Source organism: Schistocerca serialis, chromosome 1 (genome assembly GCF_023864345.2).
Source record: "Schistocerca serialis cubense isolate TAMUIC-IGC-003099 chromosome 1, iqSchSeri2.2, whole genome shotgun sequence".
Lineage (NCBI taxonomy): Eukaryota > Metazoa > Arthropoda > Insecta > Orthoptera > Acrididae > Schistocerca > Schistocerca serialis.
This window is the reverse complement of record NC_064638.1, coordinates 1,166,112,021-1,166,126,153: the sequence shown is the minus strand read 5'-3', so window position 1 is coordinate 1,166,126,153 and position 14,133 is coordinate 1,166,112,021. Positions and strand designations below refer to the sequence as shown.

The window sequence follows — 14,133 nt, the reverse complement described above, 5'->3', positions numbered from 1 at the left end:
AACACACTTCCAGTGAGCTATAATAGAAAAGTCCTGGAAAGCTTCCCACGAACCCAGCACCACCGTAGAACAAGTATCATAAATTCCATTACAAGCCAAGTTGGAACTTTAGGAAAGCTATCTGGGACGAGTGTACTCAGGAGGTTGACCGCAACATTTGTTGGATAGCTCCAAAAGTAGAAAACTTCTAGAGATTTGTGGGAGTCATCGGTGCAGCCAAACGTAATATGGCCCAAGGGTTCAGGAAACATCACACCCATTGCTGGGATGACACAACAGAAAACATGTACGCTGAATTCCGAAAGACTGAAAACCCCGATGCTGGTAAATGTTTACTAGAACAGTTAACACAGTGAGAAAGTGGAAATGGTTGAACATGACTTCCAGTTTAAATTTGAATCATTCAAGCACAAAGATATGGATGTTATTAAGGAAACTTGGCACTACAACATTGCAACTAGTGTTTGCAAACTGCAACTGAAGATAAGACCATCAGAACTTACATTACGTATAAAATCAAGAGCTGAGAAGTTCACTGTAGACTCAAACACCAGAGAAAAGATAAAGGATGAACTGAATGAAATCAACAGCTACTTTCATGATAACACCACTTTATCGGATCCCTTTAATAAAAGTGATGTAAATGAGGCTATCAAAACACAGAAAATGAGGAAAGCAGCAGGACTGGATGGCATATTCCCTTAATGTATAAAACATATCGGGGAATGCGGAAGAACTTGGCTGAAGGGGTTGTGTAACGATATACTTGAGACGGGAAAGTACCTCAACATGCCAGACACTACTAGCAAAACTTTTTACCATAGCCATACAAACCAGCACAACCAAGGAAGGAGAAAATAAATTGTCTACAGACTTAGAAAGTCTCAACATGTAGTACAAAGCATAGTGACTCCAACAAAATGCAGCCAAGGAGAAGTCTGCACATTCCATCTGAACAACAGAATTGCAAAACAACAGCTCAGTGTGAACTTCTGCCAACAGATGATTAGACACTATTTCCAGACTAAGTGCCTAGGTGTCACACTCTGTCAGTCTTTGACACATAAAAGACATCTGGAAAACAATAGCCAAAAGCTAAAGACCCAAAATAACATCATAAAGAAACTGGCTGGCAGGATGCTGAAGCATCCACTCTGCGGGCTGCAGCTTTGACACTAGTATACTCAGTAGCTGAATAATGTGCTCTAGTACGGCACAAGGAAGCTAGGCATCCATCTGACAAATCAATAAGAATTATTACGGGTACACTAAAATCCACACGAATCCCTTGGCTGCATGTCATCAGTAACATTCCATCACCTGCAATGCGACAGCAGGAGGCAGCCAATCAAGAATGGAGGAAGCTACATCACTCTGACTGCACCCAAAAACCTTCCAGTTTGTAGTGCCGATGAGGTCAACACCAGCATCGATTTGAGTATCGTCTTTGAACTAAACTAAGATTATCTTTGAACAAAACCGCCATGTTAGTTCTTTGTAAGCCTTGCTTGTGTAAAGAGGTGAATAAATGAACTATTGCAAAATAGGAGTATTGTTTGATGTAATCGACCCGAACTTCTGCCTCACTTGTGACCCCGAGTTGTAACGTCTTCCGTTTTCCCCATTTTACTGTGTCCGCGGCCTCTGCGTCGATTATGTTCGTGTGTATTACTTCGACACAGCATTCGAACAATGACTTCGGCCCAACGCCTAACGCCGGATTTTGTGATCGACATGCATCGTGTTGCAGGCGATGTACACCCACCAGGACTGCAACACGATGCCTCTCACTCGACGATTTCGCCCAACGTTTTCGAGCCTGCAACAGGAAGTGAGGTTAGGAGTGTGCATCACTCCGGTTATCTGACACCTTTGTTCCCACCACATTTGCCCTCCCTCATCGATAGTGCAGTTACCTCTTACGGATCTCCGTGCAGTGCGGGACCAATGCCGGTTTCTGCAAATGCTTCGTTGGACAACCTACCACTGCCAGGACAACGATTTGCCACGCTGCAGTCCGTGCAGTACCACGCAGATTCCTGCCACGTGGCCGGAACTGCTTTGTTCACAGGTCAACCTCCTCAGCATCCAACCATGCTCGCGTCTGCCTCGGTTAAGCATCAGCAAATGCCTTCCTGCTTCGATACCTCAGTCTGCAACAGGAACAATAACTTGTTATCTGTGCCTGACCTCCATCTCTGTCCCACTGCTACGCCTCAGTGTTCTGTACCATGACACTCACCTTATTCGCATTTTTTTTTTAGTGGAGTGACTACGAACAGTGAACATTCACACATTCCGTCCGATGTTCGACGTCATTTTCCACACTGTGCTTCTGGGCAGCAGGCACCAGTCGAGCTTCTGCTACTGTTCTTGGCACATCCTCCGAACACAACCGCAACGTGTTGAGCTTCCGCAACCGCAATCGACATATTACGGTGTCTCACCCACATCGGCCTTCAGAGTCGTGACGGATCGCACTCAACCACAACGCGTCTCCTTCACGCTGACACCCGACCAGCCGTCGTCACCACACTCCCTGGAGGCACACTCTCCTGGAATACTACAGCAACAACAGCTTGTTTCAGGCAGTGCCCCAACGAATTCAACTCAGCCTGTTCTTCCGAACATCTACAACGCTTACCGACACTGCCGCCATTTAATCCTGACAGAGCAACAACTTGGTTCAAAATTGTGGACAAAGTATTCAACCATTACAAACTAGACGAGTCAGCCAGATTTCTGTGCCTCATCACCCACCTGCATGGCCAGGAGGACTTGATTGCTGACTTGGTCGATGCCCCGGACTCATCTACCCGGTACACTCTAGCCAAAGAGACAGTTCTACGTCGTCTTGCATGCTCAACTGAGGCAGCAATATGGCAAGTGCTCCACATCGAGCAACTAGGCAACAACAAATCTTCCCAGCTCTGGAGACGGCTTCGCACCCTGGTCAGTGCCGATCTACCCTCTGACACAGCTCTCCTCGCCATCTGGTCAGATAAACTATCTCCTCACATCCGCTTTGCTCTGGTTCATAGGCCTCCCGAACCTGTAGAGCAATCAGTGACAATTGCTGACAAGCTACATGATGCATCACTGCTCTATTTCGCCAGCCACTGCCTACCTGACAAGTCTCAGGTTCAGGCTGCTCATCCTGCGACCGAGGCCGCACTGTGCCGACCGTTCCGCTCGCTCCAGAAAGCAGTAAACAAGCTACTGGGACGTCACCGGCTCCACCTACGGTCACGCCCCCTCCTGGAACTGAGCCTGCTGCGGCCACCGAACCTCGGCCACCGCCACTGGCAACGAGCGTTCCACAGGAAATGCAACCGCACCACCCGTACTGTTACTTCCACACACCGTTTGGTGAGACGGTACGGAACTGCAGACCACCCTGCTACTTCCCAAATGCCTACTGCGCACAACATGACAGGCGGCCCCCCCCCCCCCCCCGGGATACCTTTTCCTAGTGGACACAGGCGCCAATGTTTCACTGCTGCCCTTGTCCTTAGCATCGTCGAACATCTGCCCTCATCATACTTCAGTGCAAGCCGTGAATTCAACTAAACTACAATTCTCGGGTTCAACTTCACATGTCATCTCACTCTTCGCAAACTGCAAACTCAAGTGGATTTTTTAGTGTGCAAAATTGACGAACCTATACTAGGCATTGACTTCTTGCGACACCACAAACTTCCACCAGACCTAGTGCAAAACACCGTGTTTCATCACCTGTCAAAGACTCACTTCCCCGGTGCTCTGTCGAGCAAACCCCCCCGTGATAAATCGATCTGGGCTCATCTCATCCGTACATGCCCGTTTATGTCGACGACGTTATGAGAAACCACGCATAAGTGCCTTGTCAAGCTCGAAAATGGCGTTCACCTATGCAAGGAAAACTTTGAGCTCTCCCTTTGGCTCCACGAAACTCAGCTCCAGCTCTCCTACGCAGCAAAGGAATTACAAACACTGCAGCAAGGACAAAGGAGGTTCAGTAAGTGCACCGAATCTCCTTGCAGTCCCAGAAATCGAGCCTCCATGTGCTTACCTCCCGCTACCCCTTGCAACTGTGTACTGACAGTTCCACAGGACCACAGCCCTCTAACATGGCAGCATTTGACACTTGGCCGGACATGAGAGTGCATGTGCGACGAGCGTCACATGTTCCCGAACTGACGGCTTGTTCCCCTCCCCTCGTGGACAGGACCTCAAACTATGCAACTTCGGCTCCCGCGTGGCGCCATCCGACCGCCACTGACAACACAAACAGTGCACTTGTGCCTTACGCTTCGCCCGCAACCGCGCTGCCACAGGCCACGCCCTCGGACAATGGACTCACTAACGCTTCACGAGCTCAACCGACCATGGTGCCACTGCTTTGGGCTGGCGGTCATCTTGGCACGTTGACTCCTGGGACACTTCGCCGCCTTGGCTCCCGTTGGATCTGCCAAGTGGCTCCGAACACCACGACCACATCTTGCCTGCCCCGCCCGCCACACATTGTAAACAATCTGCCTCCCGTGCCGCCGGCAACATTTCCGTCGTCACCAATGGCATGGTTCACAAGCTTCTCCTCATGCCAGGACCCCCGATCTCCAGTAAACCACTTCGACTTTGTCCCGAGCCCCTCTCTGACCTTAAAAAACAGATATCTGAACTACTAAGCTCCAGCGTCATTGAACCCTATGCCAGTAGCTGGTCTGCACCCATACATATGACACCCAAGAAAAATGGGTCATGGCGCATGTACGGAGACTACCATCGACTCAATGCACGAAAAATTATGGACACCTACCCCATACCCAACATTGCTGACTTTACCAGTTCCTACGCAGGTGCGACCACATTCTCTGTCATTGATTGCAAACGGGCCTACCACCAGGTCCCCATGGCACCTGAAGACAGCAATCACCACCCCGATCAGGTTATTTTAGTTTCGATTCACGCCCTTCGGTCTTAAAAATGCAACCCAGACCTGGCAACGCTTCATCAACGAAGTGCTATTTGAACTAAAATTCTGCTTTGCACATCTTGATGACATTCTTGTGTTCAGCTCCTCCGTCGAGGACAACATTCGACATGTGCAAACTGTTACGAACACTCTCGCGGCAGCAGGCATCGAGACCAACCAGGACAAATTGCAGCTACATCAACCCACTGTCACTTTTCTTGGTTTTCGGGTCTCTGCCGACAGAATTTCACCGCCCCCTGAGAAAGTACAAACAATACTAAACACACCCAGACCTTCGTCATTCAAAGAGCTCCGGCACTTTCTGGGGATGGTTAATTATTATCGCCATCATCTACCTTGGGCTGTGGAGATTCAGGCTCCACTGACGGACACCTTGGCAGGCACCAAGACTTCTGGATCTCAGCCCGTTCCATGGACCCCTGCTATGACTGACTCTTTCACTGCCCTCAAAAATCTTCTTGCTGAGGCCTGCACCATCGCACATCCTCATCCCAATGCGCAATTTTCATCATCACAGACGCAAGCGATACTGCCATCGGCGCTGTCCTTAGCCAGACAGTCAATGGCCGAACCTCGCCTCTGCAGCTCTTCTCGCGCAAGCTCACCAGTGCACAACGGAAATATTCCACATTTGACAGGAAGTTGCTTGCGGTCTATGAAGCGATCAAGCATTTTAAGACTGACATTGAGGGATGCCCTTTCTATGTTTTAGCAGACCACAAACCCCTGGCTGCGGCCATTACAAACCCGCCAGCTGACCTGCCTCCTCGCCGCTTCAGATACATGGACTTAATATCTCAGTTCACCACTGATGTCAGACACTTAAAGGGTGCTGACAATATAGTCGCTGATTTCCTTTCACGAGTCGATGCTGTTCATTCGCTGTTAGACCTCTTTGAACTGCCTAACCTCCAACCCGCAAACGAGGACACGCAGAACCTGATTTCAGACTCAACCTCTTCACTACACTTTGTCCGCATCACTTTCCCTGGCATTTCTGGTGAGATCTGGTGTGATGACAGTACGGCCATGTTACGCCCCCTCATCCCAACCATGCTCCGTCGAGCTGTCTTCAACGCACTGCATAATTTAGCCCACCCTGGTGTTCGTGCGTCTGCCCGCCTCGTTGTGGAGCGCTTTGTGCAGAGAAATGTCAACAAGAACTGCCAGCAATAGGCACGTTCGTGCGTCGCGTGCCAATGCTGCAAAGTACGCAGGCACACTTCACCCCCCCTTCGAGCCTTTTCGACCCCTCCTGGGCATTTCCAGCATATTCATATTGACACTGTCGGCCCTCTGCCCCCCTCTAACGGCTTTCGTTATGTCTTCTTATCTGTCGACCGAAAAACTCGCTGGATCGAGGCTGTCCCCCTCCCCAATATTACGGCAGAAACTGTTGCTAGAGCTTTCGTCGAGTCATGGGTATCGCATTTCGGATGGCCAGCTATCATCACGACTGACTAGGGCAGACAATTTGAGTCAGCCGTGTTCAACAAGATTTGTAACATCTGCAGCATCCAGCACATCCATACCATAGCATATCACCCACAATGTAATAGACTAGTTGAATGTTGGCACCGCACTTTCAAGGCGGCTCTTCGATGCCATGACTCTCTATGGACTGAGGCCCTTTTCCTTGTGCTACTCGGCATTCATGCGATCTATAAGGAAGACCTCAAGGGCACAATAGCCGAGTTTGTATACGGCCAGAACATTGTTCTCCCTGTCGAACTTGTGAGCCCTTCGGCTTCTCTCCCTCAGTCTGACATACCTTCCTTCGTGGATCGCGTCAGACGTCACTTCATCAACCTCCATTTTCCTCTGCCTGCCAGCCACTTCCGCTCTAAGGTTCACGTCCCAAAACCTCTGGACAATTGTAAATACGTCATGCTCCGAGATCACACTGTCCGTGCTCCCCTCCAACCTTCATATACTGGTCCATACTGAGTTCTCCGGCGCTCAGCCAACACTTATGACATCCAGATAAAAGATTCAGCTGTCACAGTCTCTATCAACAGACTTACACCTGCTCATGTCGAGCCTTCTTCTATCCCCTTCAGGCCACGACCACGCCACTTATTGTCATGGATCATGATGTACCGACCACTCCCTCCAGGTCAGACTTACGCACTCCGTCGAGTGACCCCATGCCCCCGACATCGAGCTTATCTAAGATCACACCCTCGCCACCGGGCCCTTCTCCGGTCCCTGCGACCTCCCCCCCGTTGCCTGCCTCACCCTGTCGAGGTTTCTCACGCCCCCCCCCCCCCCCATCTTGAACGTGCCCTTGCTCGAGGTGTTTGTGCCTGTCCCCCCGGACATAATCCACAACATCTCTATAAACTACGTGATGACACACTGTTTGTCGTATGTTACCCTTCATCTGGTGCTCATGACACAACCTCTGCCATTCCCTGTCACTTGGTGAAATGTGTTCCCCACTCGCCCGACGTCGAGCTGGACATGCTTCGTGTGTTCGCCACGACCACCGGAGACATCGTCATCGTTTCTCCGTTCCACCCGCAATCCGCCGGCCTCCCTGTCGCCGCACGACCAGCACGCCCAGTGCGATGCCTGGCGCGCTTCAACGACTTCCAGGTTCAGTGGCCAAACCTTCCTTCACATCAACTACTGACACAGCTCCCTGACGACGCTGTCGAGCTGACCGTGGTCTGGCTCCCGTGGACCAACCGTGCCGGTGCCATAGTCACCCCTCCCCCTCCCCGGCCTCTGTAGAGTGCTCTGTACCATGGGGGGCGGCTATGTGGCGCCGATGAGGTCGACACCAGCATCGATCTGAGTATCGTCTTCGAACTAAACTAAGATTATATTTGAACAAAACCGCCATGTTAGTTCTTTGTAAGCCTTGCTTGTGTAAAGAGGTGAATAAATGAACTATTGCTAAATCGGAGTATTGTTTGGTGTAACTGACCCGAACTTCTCCCTCAAGTTTATAGAGTCTTAAATGATGTTCCTCCAGAATGCTTATATCAGGCATTCCACTGTGGCATAATGGAAGAAACAACAAGAAGTCTGACATTAAAAAAGATTGGTGCAAGAGATGGAATGCTGCAACAATAAAACATCAAGGTGTTATGAGATCCGAGATGGAATGCTGCAACAATAAAACATCAAGGTGTTAAGAGATCCGTCTGCCAGCCTACCAGGATTTAATATGAAGAGAAGTGAGTGGACAAGACCGAATAGGATAAGGCCCTGTCACGCCAAGTGAAGTGCTGTGATTGACAAGTAGGGACTCAAACGCTCCAGTCTTCCATTGTGGGATCCAAGAACTAACCATTCAGCATGTTGTCTGAGGCTGTCCTCTGAGAAAGCACCCAGAGACATTCATGGACTTTGTTAATGCTGCTCACTGTGCTATCAGCTGGCTTCATTCACTAGATGATGAACTATGATTAAACATATCTGTCTTAATTAACAGTCCTAATTCTATAGTTTAAATTTTCTTTTAGTATTATTGAATTATTAATTTTCAAAATTTAAATATATTAACTTTGTGCCTAAATTATTAAAAGTATGATTGTAAACTACATACACACATCAAAATAAGTTTTGTATAACCTTGGTTCCGACAGTTCCGGAAGCTGTACAGGAAATTGGAATAGGGATCAACATAAACATGATTTCTGCTCTTTTTATCACTCATGAAAACAACACATTGCATGCTGTACAATCATACTGCGAGACCTTCAGAGGTGCTGGTCCAGATTGCTGTACACACTGGTAACTCTAATGCCCAGTAGCACGCCCTCTTGCATTGATGCAAGCCTGTATTCCTAATGGAATACTATCTACAAGTCCGTCAAGGCACTGTTAGTCCTGATTGTCCCACTCCTCAACGGCGATTTGGCGTAGACCCCTCAGAGTGGTGGATGGGTCAAATCGTCCATAAACAGCCCTTTTCAGTTTATTCCATGCATTTTCAATAATGTTAATGTCTGGAGAACATGCTGGCTACTCTAGACAAGTCATGTCGTTATCCTGAAGGAAGTCATTCACAAGACGTGCACGAAGGGGGCGGGAATTGTCGTCCATGAAGACGAATTCCTCGCCAATATGTTGCTGATATGGTTGCACTGTCGGTCGGAGGATGGCATTCACATGTCGTACAGCTATTATGGCGCCTTCCATGACCACCAGCGGCATACGTCGGCCCCACATAATGCCACCCCAAAACAGCAGGGGACTTCCACCTTGCTGCACTCGCTCGACAGTGTGTCTAAGGCGTTCAGCCAGTGGCGGATTTACATATAGGCACACTGGGCACAGGCCTAGGGGCGGCACCTTAAGGGCGGCAGCATTTTTTGCTTTGTATTCATTTTAATTGTTCACGTTTTAAAATAACTGATTTTGCTAGCCTTAAGAACGAAATTCGACAATACAAGCTTGGAAATACATATAGTTTACTCGGTGACTGAATGGAAATTTAACATTGGGTTTCTGTCTGTATCATCTCCACAATTGTTCAAAATATTTTGAAGCAAGCTGTCAGGATGGCAATCTACAATACAATGTTTGAAACATTATTATTTCCTAGAATGTTGTCGGCTTCTACTTAACCCTACCATATTTTCCCTGTGAAAATACTGGGACCCTGAAAAGCTGTGATAAACTAATGAGCAGTTTCTTAATATAATGTGTGGGCTTCAGTATGTAAAACCCAACTCTACTTAAATTTCTTGTAGAAATTACGGGGAAGTATCAAATCAACCCTCCATTACTGTAATTAATATCAAAGCTCTGTGGTCTTCAGTATTTGAGCTTTGATTTAATGACACTTGTTTAATAAAACACGTTGATACCGGGAATGTTTTACATTTTTAAACACATGTTTATACGAACGAAATATAAGCAGAATATCTAATAATGTGCGAACTACACTTCACAACAGTTAAAAAAATTTTATCTTTATTTATGTAGTTACCTTTTTGGGGTCTAGTGCAGCAGGGGATACAACCCGTCGGCTTTGAACAATGACGTCATTCCTTAGTCATAGATCGTAATGTCTTCACTTCGAGGCATAGATAATAAAGCAGTTCTGTGTTCTAATAAGCACTATCATTAAAATAATTGAATGTTAATCTAAAAGCGATCGCTTGATATTCGGTACATCATTAAACGTGTGATTTAATTAACTTAATTGTTTGTTTTTTATTCGGCCGGTACTTAATATTTATTTCACTTTCTTATTCCACCAATATGTGTATTTCCGTGTTGCGAAGTACATAACAGAAATTTGGGAGCTGGCGATCTTTTTTCGTTTTCCAGCTCTAGTATCAGCATGACATTTTCGAATGTGTACTTCCGAAACCCCCATCACAACAACATCCTTCACTTCGCCTTTACACTGACGACACAACTATAATAAACAATAATAAAGCTGTTATATTTTAGTTTCGTTTCTTTACTGATTGCTTAACGAAATAGGATCAGTTTATTCTATCTCGTGAGATTTTTTTTTTAAAAAAGCCAAAAAAACTCTTATTACGTACTGAAGGGAGCTAGAACACTAAGAAGAATCGCTTCTCGGCTTTTGACAAGATATTGCTTAATAAAGTAGGATCAGTTTATTCTATCTCGTGAGATTTTTTTTTTTAAAGCCAAAAAAACACCTATTAGGTACTGAAGGGAGCTGCTTAATAAAGTAGGATCAGTTTATTCTATCTCGTGAGATTTTTTTTTTTTAAGTCAAAAAACCCTTATTACGTACTGAAGGGAGCTAGAACATTAAGAACAATCGCTTCTCGGCTTTTGACAAGATATTGCTTAATAAAGTAGGATCAGTTTATTCTATCTCGTGAGATTTTTTTTTTTAAATTCAAAAAACACTTATGCTTTTGGCAAGACCAATGTTTATCTCTCTCGCATTCCTTTGTTTCTCAACATTCTCCTCAGCTCTTTCATCTCTGTAATACATGCTCTCTGGCGACTTGTGACGTCATTGTTCAAAGCCGACGGGTTGTATCCCCTGCTGCACTAGTCCCCAGAATTTTAGCTGGGACGCAAATATGTTCTGACACTCTTTCTAATTTAAGAAGCAAATAATTTTTGCAATTTCTTGCAGTGAGGTGTGCTGGATCGAATCTTATCCCATTTATTCTTATAACGTTTTAGCGGTTTCTGTGGGCAGAGAAGACAGACTACAAAGTTTAAGTGGTCTTGTTGGCAGTTGATGTGGTGTGCTGTCATTTGTGTGAACACTGGTGTCATGTGTAAATGCACGTTTTGTTCCAACATAAAAATAACCTTTCCTCGAAGAAAAAAATCTTAGTTAAGAAGTTTAATATAAAATTTGCAGTCCCACGTACTATTCGATTACACAGAGTGGCTACAGTGCAATAAATGAGACAAACGAAAATTGGTTTCTTCTTCTTTTTTCGGCCCAAAAAGGGGGACTAGTGCAGCAGGGGATACAACCCGTCGGCTTTGAACAATGACGTCACAAGTCGCCAGAGAGCATGTATTACAGAGATGAAAGAGCTGAGGAGAATGTTGAGAAACAAAGGAATGCGAGAGAGATAAACATTGGTCTTGCCAAAAGCATAAGTGTTTTTTGAATTTAAAAAAAAAAATCTCACGAGATAGAATAAACTGATCCTACTTTATTAAGCAATATCTTGTCAAAAGCCGAGAAGCGATTGTTCTTAATGTTCTAGCTCCCTTCAGTACGTAATAAGGGTTTTTTGACTTTAAAAAAAAAAATCTCACGAGATAGAATAAACTGATCCTACTTTATTAAGCAGCTCCCTTCAGTACCTAATAAGTGTTTTTTTGGCTTTAAAAAAAAAAATCTCACGAGATAGAATAAACTGATCCTACTTTATTAAGCAATATCTTGTCAAAAGCCGAGAAGCGATTCTTCTTAGTGTTCTAGCTCCCTTCAGTACGTAATAAGAGTTTTTTTGGCTTTTTTAAAAAAAAAATCTCACGAGATAGAATAAACTGATCCTATTTCGTTAAGCAATCAGTAAAGAAACGAAACTAAAATATAACAGCTTTATTATTGTTTATTATAGTTGTGTCGTCAGTGTAAAGGCGAAGTGAAGGATGTTGTTGTGATGGGGGTTTCGGAAGTACACATTCGAAAATGTCATGCTGATACTAGAGCTGGAAAACGAAAAAAGATCGCCAGCTCCCAAATTTCTGTTATGTACTTCGCAACACGGAAATACACATATTGGTGGAATAAGAAAGTGAAATAAATATTAAGTACCGGCCGAATAAAAAACAAACAATTAAGTTAATTAAATCACACGTTTAATGATGTACCGAATATCAAGCGATCGCTTTTAGATTAACATTCAATTATTTTAATGATAGTGCTTATTAGAACACAGAACTGCTTTATTATCTATGCCTCGAAGTGAAGACATTACGATCTATGACTAAGGAATGACGTCATTGTTCAAAGCCGACGGGTTGTATCCCCTGCTGCACTAGACCCAAATTCTGGTGTTTCGATAAACAGAAACCAAAAAAGAGACTGTCCCATTTTCTTCACGAGGCGAATTCCAGCCAGCAGGTGTGCTTCTTCTGTTCACTGACAACAGAGAAACAAGCTACAATGAAATTAAATTATTCTGCATTGTCATTCTTTCATAGCACAGTTTAGTGATGGGCTAAACTGCGATTTTCCGATATCAGTGATTTCTGTGAATACTACTTTTCAGTATCTGTTATTCTTAACTGTGATTTGTCGCAGTAAAGAGTCGCAGTTAAGGAGCCTACGTCGTGTATCCCTCCGCCACTGCTATTTCTGCGATTTCTGCTACTTCTGCGACTTCTGCTACTTCTGCGATTTCTGCGACTTCTGCGATTTCTGTGATTTCTGCTACTTCTGCGATTTCTGTGACTCCTGCGATTTCTGCGACTTACCACCGTATGAAGAAGTTACATCTGTCCACACAGAAAATTGCATCTCAACAAACCTGTCATTGGTAAGTATGTTTTACGTTTGTTCTTCCGTTGGCTTTAATTTTGTATTGAAGAAACAACTGTGAAAATATTAATAGTGTAATTAATATGTAAGTAGCCATACAGTAGCGTAATAGTTCGTGTTTATAAAATGAATTCTAACATATTGTTATGTTCACAGGTACGCGAACTGCATTTTAGTCACTCAGTAAAGTGATAACTCAAAATATCATTGTCAACAGATCTGGAGAAATTGCCACTGCGTCTTTAGACCGTTTTCGTCAGACGAGAGGTTAGTTTCTAAGTATGGACTTAATTACTTCAGTGAGATCGTTCTTGCAAATGCGAAATATAACCCATTGAGTGGCTTTCATTAGAGGAAATTTTAGCAATCTACTCTGTCAATTATATTACTTGTAATTAGTGACAGCAAAAATTGTTTAATAATCCTTGTGATTTTGCAGACACAGTTCTGACTATGATTACTGGTTGCTGTACGTATCTATCCACATTAAGGCTGTTGAAAGAGACTCGAGAAGATTCAAGACAGCTCTTAGAAGATTTTGCAGTTTAAAAGTGACGTAATTGTGAAATAAGTGTGCAGATGAGTGATTAAACTGTGTTTTATTGAAGTTGTTGTGCGATTTTAAAGGAATAATAAACGTTAAATACAGTGAGTGAATAATGAAAATCTCATTTTCCACATGTTTAAGCCGTCCTATACCCGTAATTTTCCGCCACTTATTACTTATTTACTGGTAAACACTAGTTGGAGAGTGACATGCCCCCCACCCCCACTCACCGTCTCCACAATCTTGGTGTGACACTGACCTGTAACATATCCCAAAGTCTACAATATGCATTTTGAGGCTGTTGATATGAAAGTGGGAAGTACAGATCTTCCATTTAAATCAGGAATAGCTTAAGTGCATTACTTGAAAGTAACACAAGAAAAGCTTACTTATGTAGGTGGTAGTAGTGTAGGCAAAAAGTTCTTGTGTGTGAAGTTGCCATGTAGAACACCAGGCGTAAAACTTTTATCCCGAGTCTTGAACTATGTCGGAACAAAAGTGAGGTATTCATATGACCCAATAATAGTGTTTTCATTTCACTACACTTATACAGATGTCTGATTTCCTCTGTGTTAACATTGCAAAGTCCTGTAGGCATGTGGAGTAATAAGCAAAACTGTCATATTGGAAGCAGAATCAAACACATTTGTT

The 14,133-nt window shown here is 44.7% G+C and overlaps 1 long non-coding RNA gene across 1 annotated transcript; it reads left to right on the top strand.

The window, feature by feature from the left end:
* Positions 1-12,880: 12,880 nt before the first annotated feature.
* LOC126418418 (uncharacterized) lies at positions 12,881-13,538 on the top strand. The gene is made up of 3 exons (XR_007575847.1): positions 12,881-12,933; positions 13,092-13,202; positions 13,375-13,538. It is a non-coding gene; the product is annotated as an uncharacterized LOC126418418 (long non-coding RNA).
* The last annotated feature ends 595 nt before the right edge of the window (positions 13,539-14,133 follow it).